The sequence below is a fragment of the Falco biarmicus genome, chromosome 8, assembly GCF_023638135.1.
Source record: "Falco biarmicus isolate bFalBia1 chromosome 8, bFalBia1.pri, whole genome shotgun sequence".
NCBI classification, from domain to species: domain Eukaryota; kingdom Metazoa; phylum Chordata; class Aves; order Falconiformes; family Falconidae; genus Falco; species Falco biarmicus.
In genome coordinates, this window is record NC_079295.1 from 31759153 (window position 1) to 31773230 (window position 14078).

The 14078-nt window shown below is 41.5% G+C and overlaps 1 protein-coding gene across 5 annotated transcripts in view; it reads right to left on the bottom strand.

The window, feature by feature from the left end:
• Positions 1 to 14078, bottom strand: part of SEMA5B (semaphorin 5B) — a 281838-nt gene that overhangs the window by 190669 nt on the left and 77091 nt on the right. For all 5 annotated transcript variants that reach the window (XM_056349625.1, XM_056349623.1, XM_056349624.1 and 2 more), the window contains exon 2: positions 5596 to 5656. The gene's annotated coding sequence lies outside the window, so the exon portion shown is untranslated. The remainder of the gene's footprint in view (positions 1 to 5595; positions 5657 to 14078) is intronic.

Below are 14078 nucleotides of genomic sequence, written 5' to 3' on the forward strand. Positions count from 1 at the left end.
TGTTTAGTTTGTGTTAAGTTCACACCCTATCGAAAGTGGTATCTTCTTTAAAGGTCTCCATGTAGTCATTTCCTTCAACTAGATCACCAGTTATACGGTAAATATGCAGAGCATTAGTAATGATGTCAGGCTGCTGATAAAATATCTAGACTTATTTTTAAAATGTGAGAGCCACTGCTAAATGGAAGCAGGGATGAAAAAGGGCACTGCCCTGCAGGGCACTCCCATCACTTGCAGAAGAAGAGAATAAAAGCCTTTCCTATTACCAAAATTTAGGGTTTGTAATTCTTTCAGATGATAGAGATGTTTTCTTGAAGGATTGGGCAAAGCTGATGTGAACAGAGATGTCTGTTTGCAACAGCTAATTTTGTGTGTCATATGCCATGTACTTGGGCAGACACCCTATTTCACCCCAAAGTACCACATTTCAGTCATCTCTGTATCAGCTGGTAACTAAAGCAAACTAGCAAAGTTATTAGGGATCAAAGCAGACTCTTTATGCTTCAGTTTACACACAGCTGATCAGAGCAGGGAAAACCATGTCATCCCAAGGCGATGCCTGCTTGGGTTACCGCCCCGCAGGCTCATAGAAGTTAATATCCTTTGCAATTTAAGCAGAAGGCAAGGCTACAAGAGAATGAGGAAGGCTGAGGTAATGGAAAGAGAAATCCTGTAGTTTCTCAGCATGCACCCATGTCCTGTGTATCACCCAGCCCTCTCACAGGCAGAGTCAACAGAAATTTAGGGGTAGAGGAGGCTGGTGGGGCCTCATATTAAAATTCGCTCCAATTTAATTATTCAGATTGGAAGTAAAATACTGCTAGAGGTGATTAAATGAGCAATACTGTTCAGAGACAAGCAGGCAGAGACCAGACCTCATTTTCACAGACCTCTGTGTCACTGCAGAATGGTGTGTCCCTGTGCCCACCCTCCCTTGCAAGGCAAAACTGGCCTAATGAGGGACCTCAGAAGAGTTTCCAGGGGATGTTTCCTCTCGCAGGGATGCAGTGGGGTGCAACAACCAGGTGCTACTGCCTTCCCCAACGTCTCTGCTGCACCAAATGTTTCAGCAGTTGCATTAACACCTGTTTTTTAGAGATTCTCATTAGCCCTTGGGTCCTGTGCCACTTTCAGTAACCTTTTAAGAACACCTTTTTATATCCGTTTTTCCTCAGGCCACAAGTTAAACACACTGAACAACACCAGGGGTAAAGTGAGACAGAAATAAATAGATGCATATGCACATGCCTGCAACCCCCTACATACACACACAATCAGGGCCAGAGATCAATGTCTTCAGGAAAAGCATGAGGGGATGTATTCATCATAGTGCTTTGTCACTGGTGGCAATAGAAAGAAAAAGGAACATTTAAAACAGTGATGAAATGCTTCAAGAAAAAGCAATGTATTTTTATGCACTTGCAAAATCCATTGGCATTTTTTCCAGTTAATTGGTTTCATCTTATTAAACTAAAAACCTATTTGTAAAATCCAGACATATTGAAGCATAAGTCCAGCTTCTTCACCAAAACAAGAAAACTAAGCGTTACAAACCAGTTTGCATCAGTCTGAAAGCACAGCACTTGGTATGGGGAAGAGAAATGGAATAAAGTGTTTGACTTCTAAAATGCACTTTGGAAAAACCATGTAGTCATTTATCCCAAAATAAAGAAGCCCCCTTCTTCCCTGGCCTTGTGAAAATGGATGAATATTTTGGCCCAGTTCTGTGGTGATTTATAAATCAGCCTTCTGCTATCTTTCCCTGCACTTTTCATGTTTAACTTCTTCACCCTTATTACACCACCCCTCTTCTCATTAAATAGTCCCTCTGTCTCACTTGCCAAAGAACTGCCAATGGGCCCCTGATTTTACAGAAAATAGACCCAGCTTTACCAATAGGAAAGGGCTTCTAACATACCATGGACACAGCACAGTGAAGCATGGTAATTTGCCTGTGTTAATGATGCTACTTCACAATGATCAGGAAAACATAAATCTTTCATAGCTAAATGACACCCAGTCCTTCTACAGCCTGTTGAATTAAAAAACAGTGGAAGCAAAACTCAATGTCCTTTAAGAGATGAGCTAAAAGTGGCTGCAATGTTCTTCTTTTTCCAAATTCCTAACCTGTGCGGAATCACTAAAATGGGTGATTTGGTGCTGGGAGGGGGACAGAAAAAACAATCCAAGTGTTTCAAAGTGTTTCAGTGGCTTAAAAGCAAGGGATATTTGGGGTGGGGTGGGGTGGGTAATGGACATGTATGTAAACATTTTTGGACATACTATACACATGCATAATTCTCAGCCCTCCAGTTATTCTTCTCTGTGGGAGGGATTTTGTGCAAAATACCATTGAAAAGTGGGACTAAAGCATAATTACTTATTTTCTCCTTACTAGGTGAAAAGAGGAAGTCATTACTGTGGGAAGGACAGAGAGGCAGTCTGCATGTGCCATTGCTTATTTCTGAGGATGCTCCAACTCCACAAAGCACTGAGCTCTTGCATGCCATATCAACCCTGAGAAATGCTTTCAATCTCAATTCTCGTCAGAAGCTTTTCACTTCTTACAGCTGGGTTCCCTAGGCTGCCTGGCTAGGCAAAACACTGGTTGTTTTGGCCAGTCAAAGTCTGGTTGCTCCAAAAAGTCAGTCTTCAAACACAGGACATTAAGCTACTCAGTGGGAGAAATTCTGCTCTCCTATTTGGCCAAACACAACAGGCAGAATGCCACTGACTTTGATGACATTATTTGGTGTGCACCAGAAGGAACCAGGGATCGTAAGTAATCACATGGTCCATGTTTGTTAAACCTTTGGCACTGTTGAAAGGTTGGAGGATAGACTTAAACATAGGTTTATGAAGAAAAGAAGAACAATATTTACAATATTGCTCATACAAGAAAAAGCTTCTACAGCATCCAAGGGCAGAGGGAATGATTTGTCAGCTAGTTGCAGTTTTGTAGATTTTGTAGCTGTATGATTGGCTCACTTCACACATTCCTTGTCCAAAACTTTCTGGTATAGCTGTGCAAAACAGGAGCAGGGCTTGAATTTAAGAGGACTGCAGGAAGGCAAAATTGCTGAGAAATTAGGACCAAGACATTTTAATGCAACACTTGTCCAGGCATTCTTCAATTCATCATGTTTAACACTTAACAAACCCTGAGGTAAGTCTCTGTCACAGTTAAGTGACAGTTTTTGCTGTAGAGTGCTTGGGGTGGGTTTTTTAAAGATTATTCACTGTAGAGTTCATCAGTTGATTTTCTTACTGTCTTATGAAATCATGTGCTTGCCACAGGAAAGGTTTGTCAGCCCAGGTTGAAAATAAGCACCTGAAGACTCTCTAAATACCTGTTTACTCAATCTGGAGTAGCACTCAAGGGGAGCAGTAAAATCTAGGAGACAAATGCCACACACCACATTTAAAAATTGCCCCAAATGTTGTATTCTTAAGCCTTTCTTTACTAATGTGCCTGCTTCAATTAAAAAACATGTTCTAAAAAAATCCCCCAAGATGCATGTTTCAATGGATGGCTCAACATTTGATTTGCAGAAAATGTGGCTACAGCACTAGCAACAGGGCTTTGGGAGGGACATAAGCAAATCAGCATTTTGATTTCCCTTAAAGACCAAATGATTTACTGTAATTTTAAATATTAACATTTTCTGAATGAATAATTTTGATACCTTTCATCTTGGGTTCTGCAGACCTTGCCAAGTTGAGACCATAATACTTATCGGCAATTTGTCAGCAAAACCATGGCTTTCAGAGGCCTGATATTTGAGACCTGTCCAGGCAATTTCCCTCTGAAGTCAAGGAGCCAAGGAAAGATTCCCAGCTGTGACCCAGCACAAGTGCTTCTCCAGTGGTGCATTCAATCTCCCTCACAGGCCTTGCTCAAAGCTGCTTGGCAGTGTGAAAAGGGATATTGCTTTGCAGAGGCTGAGAGCAAAATAAACCTTCATCCTTGGGGCAAAATTCATTTCTGCAGCAGAATTGGCAGAGATGCTCTTCTGGACACTACACATCTCAGATGGGCCAGGGCATAAAACCAAGGCAGTTCTCACTGCTAGCAATGAATAGGCACCCCCTCATTGTGCCAGACCAGCACAGTACCACCCCCTCCTTTGGGGCAACAGAAGCAGGGGAAGCAAACAGAGGCAGGGGACAGAGCAGGTACACAAGACACAGCCACCTTTTACTGAGGCCAGCGAGATCCCTGTGCTGCAAAGCCTTGAGCCGTTCAGCGAGCACATCAAGAACAGCCTGATACTGTGGCTACCCGCTCCTCTGCCCTTGCCTAAAGCAACAGTAACACAACAAAGGCATGGGAACAGAAAGGCTGGAGGATCTCACATAGCACAGTTTCATCTCTTGGTGTCTCTCTTGATATCACACTTAGTGTGAACACTGCTGCTCATGTACAGCGTTGCTAGCACCATTCTGTGTGACATAGTTGATACAAGGTACTTGTCATAGAGACTTAAGTAACATACATGATTTTCCCTCTACATTTTGCAAGATGAGTGCACAGGTGCAATCATTAGAATTATTAATTCTAAAATAGCGGTACCTCTTTTGCTTGCTACTTGCCAAGTATATGTAGCCAGAAGGGTGTGCATCTAATAAGTGCAAACCACAGTTCCTATCACCTGTTTTTGTTCTTCACCTTCCTTTTACCATGCATTTTCCTTGAGCTCTTTATCTTTTGATCTCCTTGAGAAAGATGGCCTCCTTTATTGATTAAATTACAAATTCCAATGGTGGATGATTGAGTTATATGATAACACCTGACGAAAGCCATCAACTACAATTGAAATAAAAAGAAAAATTAGCACTCTCTTCATTACAAAAGGTTTGGATGTTGAGTAGCTGACTGAATTAAATGGAGATTGAGCAGATCTGAGAGAATTGATTAGGAAAAACAATGCAGAATTCAGAAAAGAGCTACCAAAGTTAACAGCTCAATAATTCACCTTAGAAAAAGATGGGGAAAGTTCAGGAAGAAAAGGAAATTGTCTATTTTTCAAGCACTCACAACCAGGAATTGCACAAAAGCTTGCCTCTGTGATAAGACCCCTCAGACACCCAACTCTCACACGAGGTTACCAAAGGCCAACAAATACATGACCAGGTCAGCAGACTCTTGGGTTCATTTATTCAGCTTCTAGCAGGCCTTTTTAATTAGTGGTATAACAAGCAAAATAAGGTTCTTGGCCTTTGTTCTGTGCCTGGGAACCAACTGCATGCCAGCTTTTGGTAATGTATCATTGCATTTTATTCACCGCTCTTCTACGCTAATGAGGTATTTTTATTTTTGCCTGGTGTGGCGTTTCCTGCAATACTGACAGATGTCTTGGGCTTTCCTCCTGCAGATTAAGCAACCATTATTGGAGTTCTTAAATGAAACAAGAAGCTGATAAAGCAAAGTGTCTGAAATGGCACGATCCGCTTTAGAACCATGCCATCTTCCAGTCACTTCTTTGCAAGCCTGTTGCAAGGTAGAGTCTAGCAAAGGTGAGTTCTAACAAAGTTCTGGGAAGAGTATAAAAACACTGTTAAAGAAGGGTTGCAAACAGTATATTATTTACTTACAGCCTCTGCATTACTGAAGTGTCATATTCGAAGTCATGCTCCAGGGAAAATCCTTAGTAACCTATGGAAACATCAGAAAAATTGTCTTCAGTGGGTATTTCTAACTACATCTTCTATCAAATGGGGAAGAGAATTTAATGTTAAATTTTGACATCAATTTGGAAACAAAATGTAAAGAACATATTTTATAAGTTTAACCAAAAAGCAATGGAAAAAATTTCCTTAATACTTATCTGAAGGTTGCTTCAAAACTTGCTTCAGCCGTAATATTTTTTTTCATATTTGCTTTCTGCAAAGATCCTAGGCTACAGATTTGCTAGCAGCAAATGTTTGTAGAAACAATAAATATTTTAACACATTCAATTTAACTTAGAAATTGTGCAGCCCTGCCTGAACTTTTCACAATCTTGAATGCTCTGTCCTCATGGAAGAGACAAGGAATTGCTCTTGTCCCAGTTTCCAAGAGGGAGATTTGCACCAGTGAGAAATGTCGGCTGTGAACACACATCTTATTCCTCACTACAGTGCTCTGCTTGGGGACGTTCCTGTCCCCACCACCCACGACCATTCACTCCCACCGGAGTTCATTGCACCCTCCATTCTGAACTACTCATGAATGCAGTCAGATAGGGGTTAGTAAAGACCTATGTAAACTGCTCAAGTCAATCCAGAAGCTGCAGTGAGATGAAGATGTGAACGTAACCTACACAATTTGCCCCAGGTCCCACAGCAAGCCTGGCAGGGCAGACAGTTAGCACACTAGCTGTGAGCCCATATCCACACACCCCCTCTTTGAAACACCAAGGATACTGATCCCAAAGCAAAGCACAGAATGAACAAATCTGCTCAAGAAACCCAAAACTCTAAAGTTATTTCCATTATTTTCACTCTTCTGTCTTATCCAAAAACCCCAATTCCACCATAACTTGATGAAAGGTAAAAATTACAACAAATTCTAGATTATTTTCTAATGATTTATCCTTTAGTTTCATATTACAGCAACACCCCAATGCCTACCCTGTGCCTGAACTCCGTGCTAAGCACAGTGCAGACACTGGCCGTGGTAGTCTCTCCTCCCTGAAGCTTACCAGCAAGAGATCAGGGAGCTAAAAGTGTAGGCAGGGAAAAGACAGACAGCAAAAATCAGAGGACGCTTCTGCACAAGGTTTGTGAACATGAATCCCACCATGCCAGTAAGAAATGATTCACTGTGAAGAAATTCTGACCCTGCTACCTATTATGCTCGACAGACGATGTCACTGAAATCATTTATCTGGTTATTTACATGGCTTCCATTAGAGCAATATCTGAGCATTCACAAACCAGATGGGTTTTTCCTCACCACGGTCCTGAGAAGTAGTATACATGATAACTCTACATAATAGACAAGAAACAGAGATACTAAAAAGACAAAATGTTTTTCCCAGGGAAACTAAAATCTCATCTGCCAAAACCCTATTTCATGCCAGAGGGCTCCAGTGGGTTAAGGTGCCACACTCATGGATGGGCCATCAAACTTTAGCGATGGGCAGACATCAGGCTGGTAATTCTTCCTTGAAGAATGGCTTCTAAATAGTGTGAATCAGGAAAAGGGAATATTTTTTTAAAAGAAAAAGTCATAATAAATGTAGCAACGTCTGAAAAAAGCAAACTACAGCAACAGAGGAACCAGTCACCCAGTTCACTGAGAGGCCTGAAGCAATTGTTTTCTACAAGAAGCCTCATTCTTCATATTCCATAACCCTGAAAATGCTCTCACAGTCCCTTCTTTCAACATTTTAAGACTAACACACATATGCACTCTCACATTTCCTTCCTTCTCCAATCAGTCTTCCCTTGTGAAAGACATCATAGCAAAGGGATGAAGATGTTAAAATTTTTGCAGCTGTTCTGCTAGGGCTGCATCCTAAGGTGGGAAACACAAGGGAAACTGGGGGTGACAGAGCATCGGACAAAAGGACTCAGCCTTCACTGCCAGTTGACTCTTGCTCTTTAAAATGGTAACAGTGGAAATGCTTTTTTAGTGATATCCCAGGAGACAGTTCAGAGCCCAGCATACCAAGTTGTAAGAAAATAAGATGCATCTGTTAGCTCAAACCTCCAGGACTGGTAGTCTCTCCTAAAAAGCCACTGGTCAGCACAAACTCTTAGGTTTGATCAAGAGAAGGATTTTTGGTCTAACTCTGTAAAGATAATAGTGCTCTTCTGGCCAGAGAATAGAGGATTCCCTAAACTCACCCTTGAACTGCAAGAAACGGGGCCTTCTCCTGAAATTACTTCTCAGATGTTTGACTTCTCTCTCAGGCTAAAACATAAAACCTTTCCTATCTCTCCATTAAAGCAGCAGATAGACAGATGGGATAGTCTTCATCTTTCACTCTGGAAGTTTGTTTCACATCAGTTTTAACAGGAATGGGATGCTCAGAGCTCCTGTTGAGGTTAAAAGAACCAGACCTGTATACCTTGCTCCGTCAAAGCCAGGAAAATCCCAGGCCTGGTAGTCTTTCCATAGTACTGTCATCAGTTCAAAAGAAGCAGGATCATATAAGTAGCATAGTACAATGGTCAAATTTCCCCCTCCACACACACCTCTAAATCCATGCTGTTTTAGCCAGAAGCAGGGAATTCCAAAATTAAAAGAACAAATTGCCCATGCTGAGGCAAGGAGGCTGTGGGACTAGTGCAATAGCTGGCTCACCACCTTTGCAGAGTAGGAGAAAACAGGCACCTTCACTCTCTCCAAGGCTACACCTGCACCTCCAGGGCTACCAGCTGAGCTCTGCTAAGTGGGATCTGCTGGCAGGGGCATGACTGCCACCTTGTCACTGAACGCTCCCCAACCCCGGGCAAGTCACATTGCCTTCCTCTGACCATGCACAAGAAGAGTATGAAAATGCTTGCAACCATTTTTGAAAAATCTCCAAACTTTGCAGATACAAAGCTCCGTGAACGCCATAGCGGAGGTGGAGCTGTAACAGAACCACCACAGGATCTGCATGTCTTCTTTTCATTAATGCGTTTTATTCTCTCTTCACCCCAGTCTAAGGCAGGGAGGTGTTATTACCCTTTTGCAAGCTATAAAAAACACAGCACAGTGGATGGATTAAACACCTCGCCCAAGGTCCCTCAGGACACGCACATCTGCACTGCAAACTGATCCTAAAATGCCACAGACCCAGTCTATTGCCCTTCCCTCCAGCCCAGCCTAATTCTCTGAATTTCATGATGATTCAAGGTGCTATTTAAAGCCCCTACAGCTATGGGTGTGTGCAAGGAATTAAGGCTGAGCCAAAAGTTTTAATTTAGTAGCTCTGCTCGCGATTCTTCTTGGTAATAGTGAAACACAGAGCTGTGGGGTTTTAACCTGGCATGGAAAAAAGGTGGCAGGTGTCATGTGGGTTATGATGTAAACCCCCAAGAAGATATAGTAGTAATGAAGGAAGAAGTAGAAGTAGGAGTCTTCTCTTTCCCAATTAACCAATTTAACTCCTAAACAGTCTAGTAGTGGTCACCCAGCCTAGCACAGCTTTCCCAAGCCTGCTGCTTGCTCTACATAGCAAGGGCTGCTATGAAACACGGGAAAAAAAGATACAGAAGAATAGCTACTAATATTTCTTGCAGTTCCGCAGTGTAAAGGAAGCGGCCAGGCACAGTTACATGTTGAAATAAAGGGCAGCCAGGATAGCCGACAATGTTCAGAGCCACACAGCCATGGTTTACCACATAAACCATGCTAAGCTCTTTAGGTAAGCTTTATTATTACAGATGGTATTGCTTGACCTAGATCTGATGACCAAAATGGGGTTGCTTTCCGTAATCCTTCAGAGGCTGCTTATAAATCAGAGAACACTTCACCTCTGGACACATGGCACTAATAGATAATAATGTAAATGGTCCAATGTTTTAACCTTAACAGGCATTTGCTTGGGTTATTGTAGACAAAAGTGAGGTCAGGAACTGTGGTCATAAGCCTTTAAGTTAGAAGAGCCTCAGTCTGGGGTCATCTGGACCACCCTGGCCTTTATAGTACTGTGCACATAGCTGACATATAACAGCAAACTATAGGCTGGAGCTGCAAAGGTGAAGGTGGGCTATACTGTTCCTACCCCTCCACAGCTGCACTCCACAGTCACCTCTGCCTCCTGGACCCTACCAAAGTCATTTTGCCTATTACAAAACAGCAACAGCAGTAACACAATTGCTGTGAAAATAATTTTGAAGGCATCAACCCCTAAACACACACAGGAAATAAAATCTCCTTCTATATGAGCCCTTCTACTTTTCTCAGGCATCTGAGAGATGTCCTTTATAAGACATGTGATAAGAGCAGACTAATTCAGACTGCATATCTGTATGGCTACTTAGATACCAACGAAAGCCCAAAGGCAGGTCTTGGCATCTCACCCCCTTCTTATAAACTCTTTCAGAAAGTTGGAGCTGACTTTGACACAAACATGATGAGAAGAGGGGAGCTATCTGTGCCATTCTGGGGAACATGCCAAACCCTGTATTAACACCCCCCAACCCTGTTAAAAACAAAACAAAGTAAAAAACAACAAAAAACAACCCTCCTGTTTGCTCCTGATTAGGCAGCCGAATTAAAACTGATGAAGTGATTGGACAGAATCCAAAGCTGTTTATCTGCACATAAATCACAGGCATGCTTTACTCAGCCAGTATGGATTTACTGAGCTAGGGGAAAGACTTCTTATTCAGAATGCTGATTATTACAGCAATTAAAATATCAATGAAGCAAACATTTGGGGTAGAAAGCTGTTAGGGGCTCTTGGAGAAATCATTCCATTAAATATGAATTCAAACAAATTTCTAATTTTTTTTAAAAGAAAAAATGGAAGTTTTAATAGAGGGTTGGTTGTTTCTTCTGATTAAGTATATGATGTTAGAAAAATCAAATTCTAAAGAAGGGAACACAAATTAACTAGCTGGACATGCCAAAGGAGATTAAAAAGGAAGGCTGATACATATTTTATGATCACAAGGGAATAAAAAAAAATTGAGAGATGTACTGTCAAACCAGACATAGTGTTAATAGCTAAAGTATATGGCAATAAGAACTGCTGTTCCCACAGCTATTAATGTAAACTGAAAATTGGGAGCAGGCTGCAGCAAAAGAAAATAAATCACACTTTTCTTTTCTTTTTTTCAATTTGAAAATATGTGTAATAAATCCCTACCCCCAGCAATCACTCTCTGCATCCCAACCCCCCAACAGCAAGACAAGGACTGTCATTTCAGCAAGCTACAACTTCCAGGCAAGTGAGATGTGACAATTTCTCACTATTAATCATGGCTAATTTATTTATGCAATTTTTCTACTTATCAGAGTCATTGGCCTGGAGATTATCTCCCCCTTCCCCTTTGAGTCCTGAGAAACTATTTAACATGGGAAGTGGCTAAGGGGGGCAAAGAGGGGAGAGTGTCATGTAGCCAAGTTACACATCCCAGCTGGAATTTGGGATGATGTCTTGCAGTTCTGACTCCTTCAGCCAAGTTTCATACAGGAAGCACAAATGCGCCAAGAGCTCAGTGAAATACACTGGAGCCAAGAAATAACGCTTGACTCCATTAAAACACTCATGCTATGGATCTCATCATGAAACCCTTAATGACCTTGCAACGTGTTTGTTCACAAGGTAGCCAATGACTTGCACAAGGTTTCCCTTGTGGTTCAGGAGCCAAGAGGATCTTCTGATGAAGCTTTACAGATGCAGAGTGTACCTGTATGTGGGACGTGTATGCAGAGCCCTTCCAGAAGAGGCAAGCATTGCTCAAGTATAAGGCTTATATGGAAATACTGGCCATGGAAGGTCATGGTGTCACCAGTGTGCTAAAGGGCAAACTGCTATAAAGAACATCACCAGCCCCACTCTTGGAACAGAAGCTCCTTCAGGCCTGGGATGGGTACAGGGGTACCAGTGAGGAGCAGGCATCCTTATCAGTTCATGCAGTTTTTTCCCATACACAACAATCTGTTCCAGCTATGTTGCAGAACATGAATTTGTCACCAAGTGACTGTCAGAACAGGATCTTTCTAAGACCATGGTTTTGTCTTCAGTGTTGTAATATTTATCTTTTTTTTCCCCAGTTACCCACAGTAGACACACAGTGCTGATCCTCTCCTGCTCAGAACACCTTGTGTACCAATTCAGCTGTGGCCTCGCTAGAACAAAAAGGTGGCTTCATGTTTAGTTAAATTCCTTTAGATGACCAGGAAAAAGTTTCTAAAATTCTTAGATCAAAATTTTGTAATGCATGCATTACAAGTCTGATGGTTACTTTACAAAGCTATTAGTAGCAAGAATAATTTCACTCACCATAGAAATACCTCCATTTCTGTGCTGGAGTAAGAGATAACTTCTGAGGAAAGTAGTTGACAAATTACTTGACAAACTTGTCAACTACTTTGGAGCCATCAAGATAAAAGGCTTTATATAAATGTTGTATGATTTTTTTTTATGTATATATATATATATAAAAAACACTTTTACGGGACTGTTGATAAAAGCCTGAGCTGCAAAGGGACTCTTTCCCCCAGTTGAGAAAAGGCCAGCTGCTAGAGAAATCGGTTCAATCTTTGCCTTTCAAACAATATAAAGCAGTATAACTTTCAGGAGTAACACCTCATCTGTTTTTTTTTTCCAGACTGCCTATCAGGAATCAAGCAGTAAGTAAACATTTGAAAAGTGTTCCTCTGAGAGCAAAGGTTTAGATTTGAGTCACCGGATCCATTGAAAAGAAAAATTGCTTCTGTGCATTGGGACAGTGCCTTCCCTTCTGAAAACTTTATAAAAGAATAAATGGAGATAATCTTTTTACAAGGTATAGCCCATATGGAAATTCATTATTTCTTCCCTTTCAAAAAAGTCAGGATAGTTCAGAAAGTGAGAATGGGGTCACTATTAAAAAAAAAAGTAGTATGCAGAACATTTTATAACAACTATAGCCAGTAAAAGCATGGTTAAAAAGCTTTATCATGGTCTAAAGTGAAGCTTATGTTGATGAGAAGGAGATAAACAAAAGAGGGAAAGATATTATAAAGCCCTAAATGACTAAGAGTATTTAATGCAGAAGTGGGGGTATATATACGCAGAGATTGTTGATTAAATATTTTACGGATCCATTCTTCTCCTAGTACAAAACACTTGCTAGAGTAGCTTCAGCACTGCCGTTCCCTGAAGACTATTACTTACTGCTTGTTAGCCCCGCTCAATCACTGCTGTGGAGGCACAGCTGAAAGGAATCATTGTTCCTGCTTTACAAAAGCAAAACTGAACCTCCAGAGAAGGTGAGTGATTTGCAAAGGATTTTACGGCAAGCCAGTGGCACAGCTGGGGGAAGGGAGGAACCTCAGCTTATGGGCCAGTGCCTGCCAAATACCAGTCCCCATTGCTTGTGAAGTTCCTACTGAGAACACCATGGAGTTAGGCACTATTTTCATTCCTACCTATTCCACATACAGTCATGACTATTAATTTAAGGCTGTCACCAAAAGCATGTCTATACACATGGAAGGTCACAGAGGCAGGGCCCAGGATAACGCTTGAAGACAACATTGAGGTCTAGATTCTACTTTGGAACAGGTGTGTATCTAAATAAACTCTTTCCTGCAGTGGATTTATACTGGAGATGAAAAATTGATCCTAAAAGACGTAAATTAAACCTACAGCTGCTTGGAAATACTTTTCTGTTGTAGTTGACATTCACCCTGAATTCAGACTGATTACATAGTGTAAGTGTGGCAGGCACCTGAGGACAGAGCATAATCCCGCACCATATGCACGCTGTGATAGCCAGACAAAGTAACGTTAAATCATAGAGTCAGACAGAGCGCCTTGGGTGGTCGCACCAAGCTGCACACTTTTCTTTAACACTGATTAATTTAGGTGATTGGATGAGTCAAAGACTCAGAGGGAGCTTTAGTTCATTACCTTTTTTTTTGTCTTTGACTATTCCAAGAGAAGTTTTAAGGAACAGAGGATCTTCTTAGCATATAGTCATGGTTCTCATTAGCATTGAAAATATGAATATGAAAAGAGTTCAAGAGGAGATGGGAAATAACTGCAAACATCTGTAATCAAAGAAAATGCCTATTTCTTCTCCAAAGAGTACAGCTGCTGCACACCATTCTGGGCAATGAAGATCAGGGAAGTAAAACCCATTGAGCAAAGTTCACTCTTTGCATTGTTTCTAAACCTGAAGCAGACCCAGGATGCAGCAAGTAGATCTGCCCAGGAAATTCCCAACATGACTCTCTTCTGATAGTAAAGCTTGACTTGTCAACACTGACACATCCAGTCTTTTGGTCTTGCCAGATCTGTCAAAAAAGAGGTATGAGGGAACCAAGTTTGTCTTGCTGGTCTTTATTGACACCCTGTGCAGCTCCCTGCTGGCTCACACTGCAGGATGCAAGAGAAACAACTAACAGTGTCTGTGCTTTTACAGCACTGACAGCTCCAGGCTTG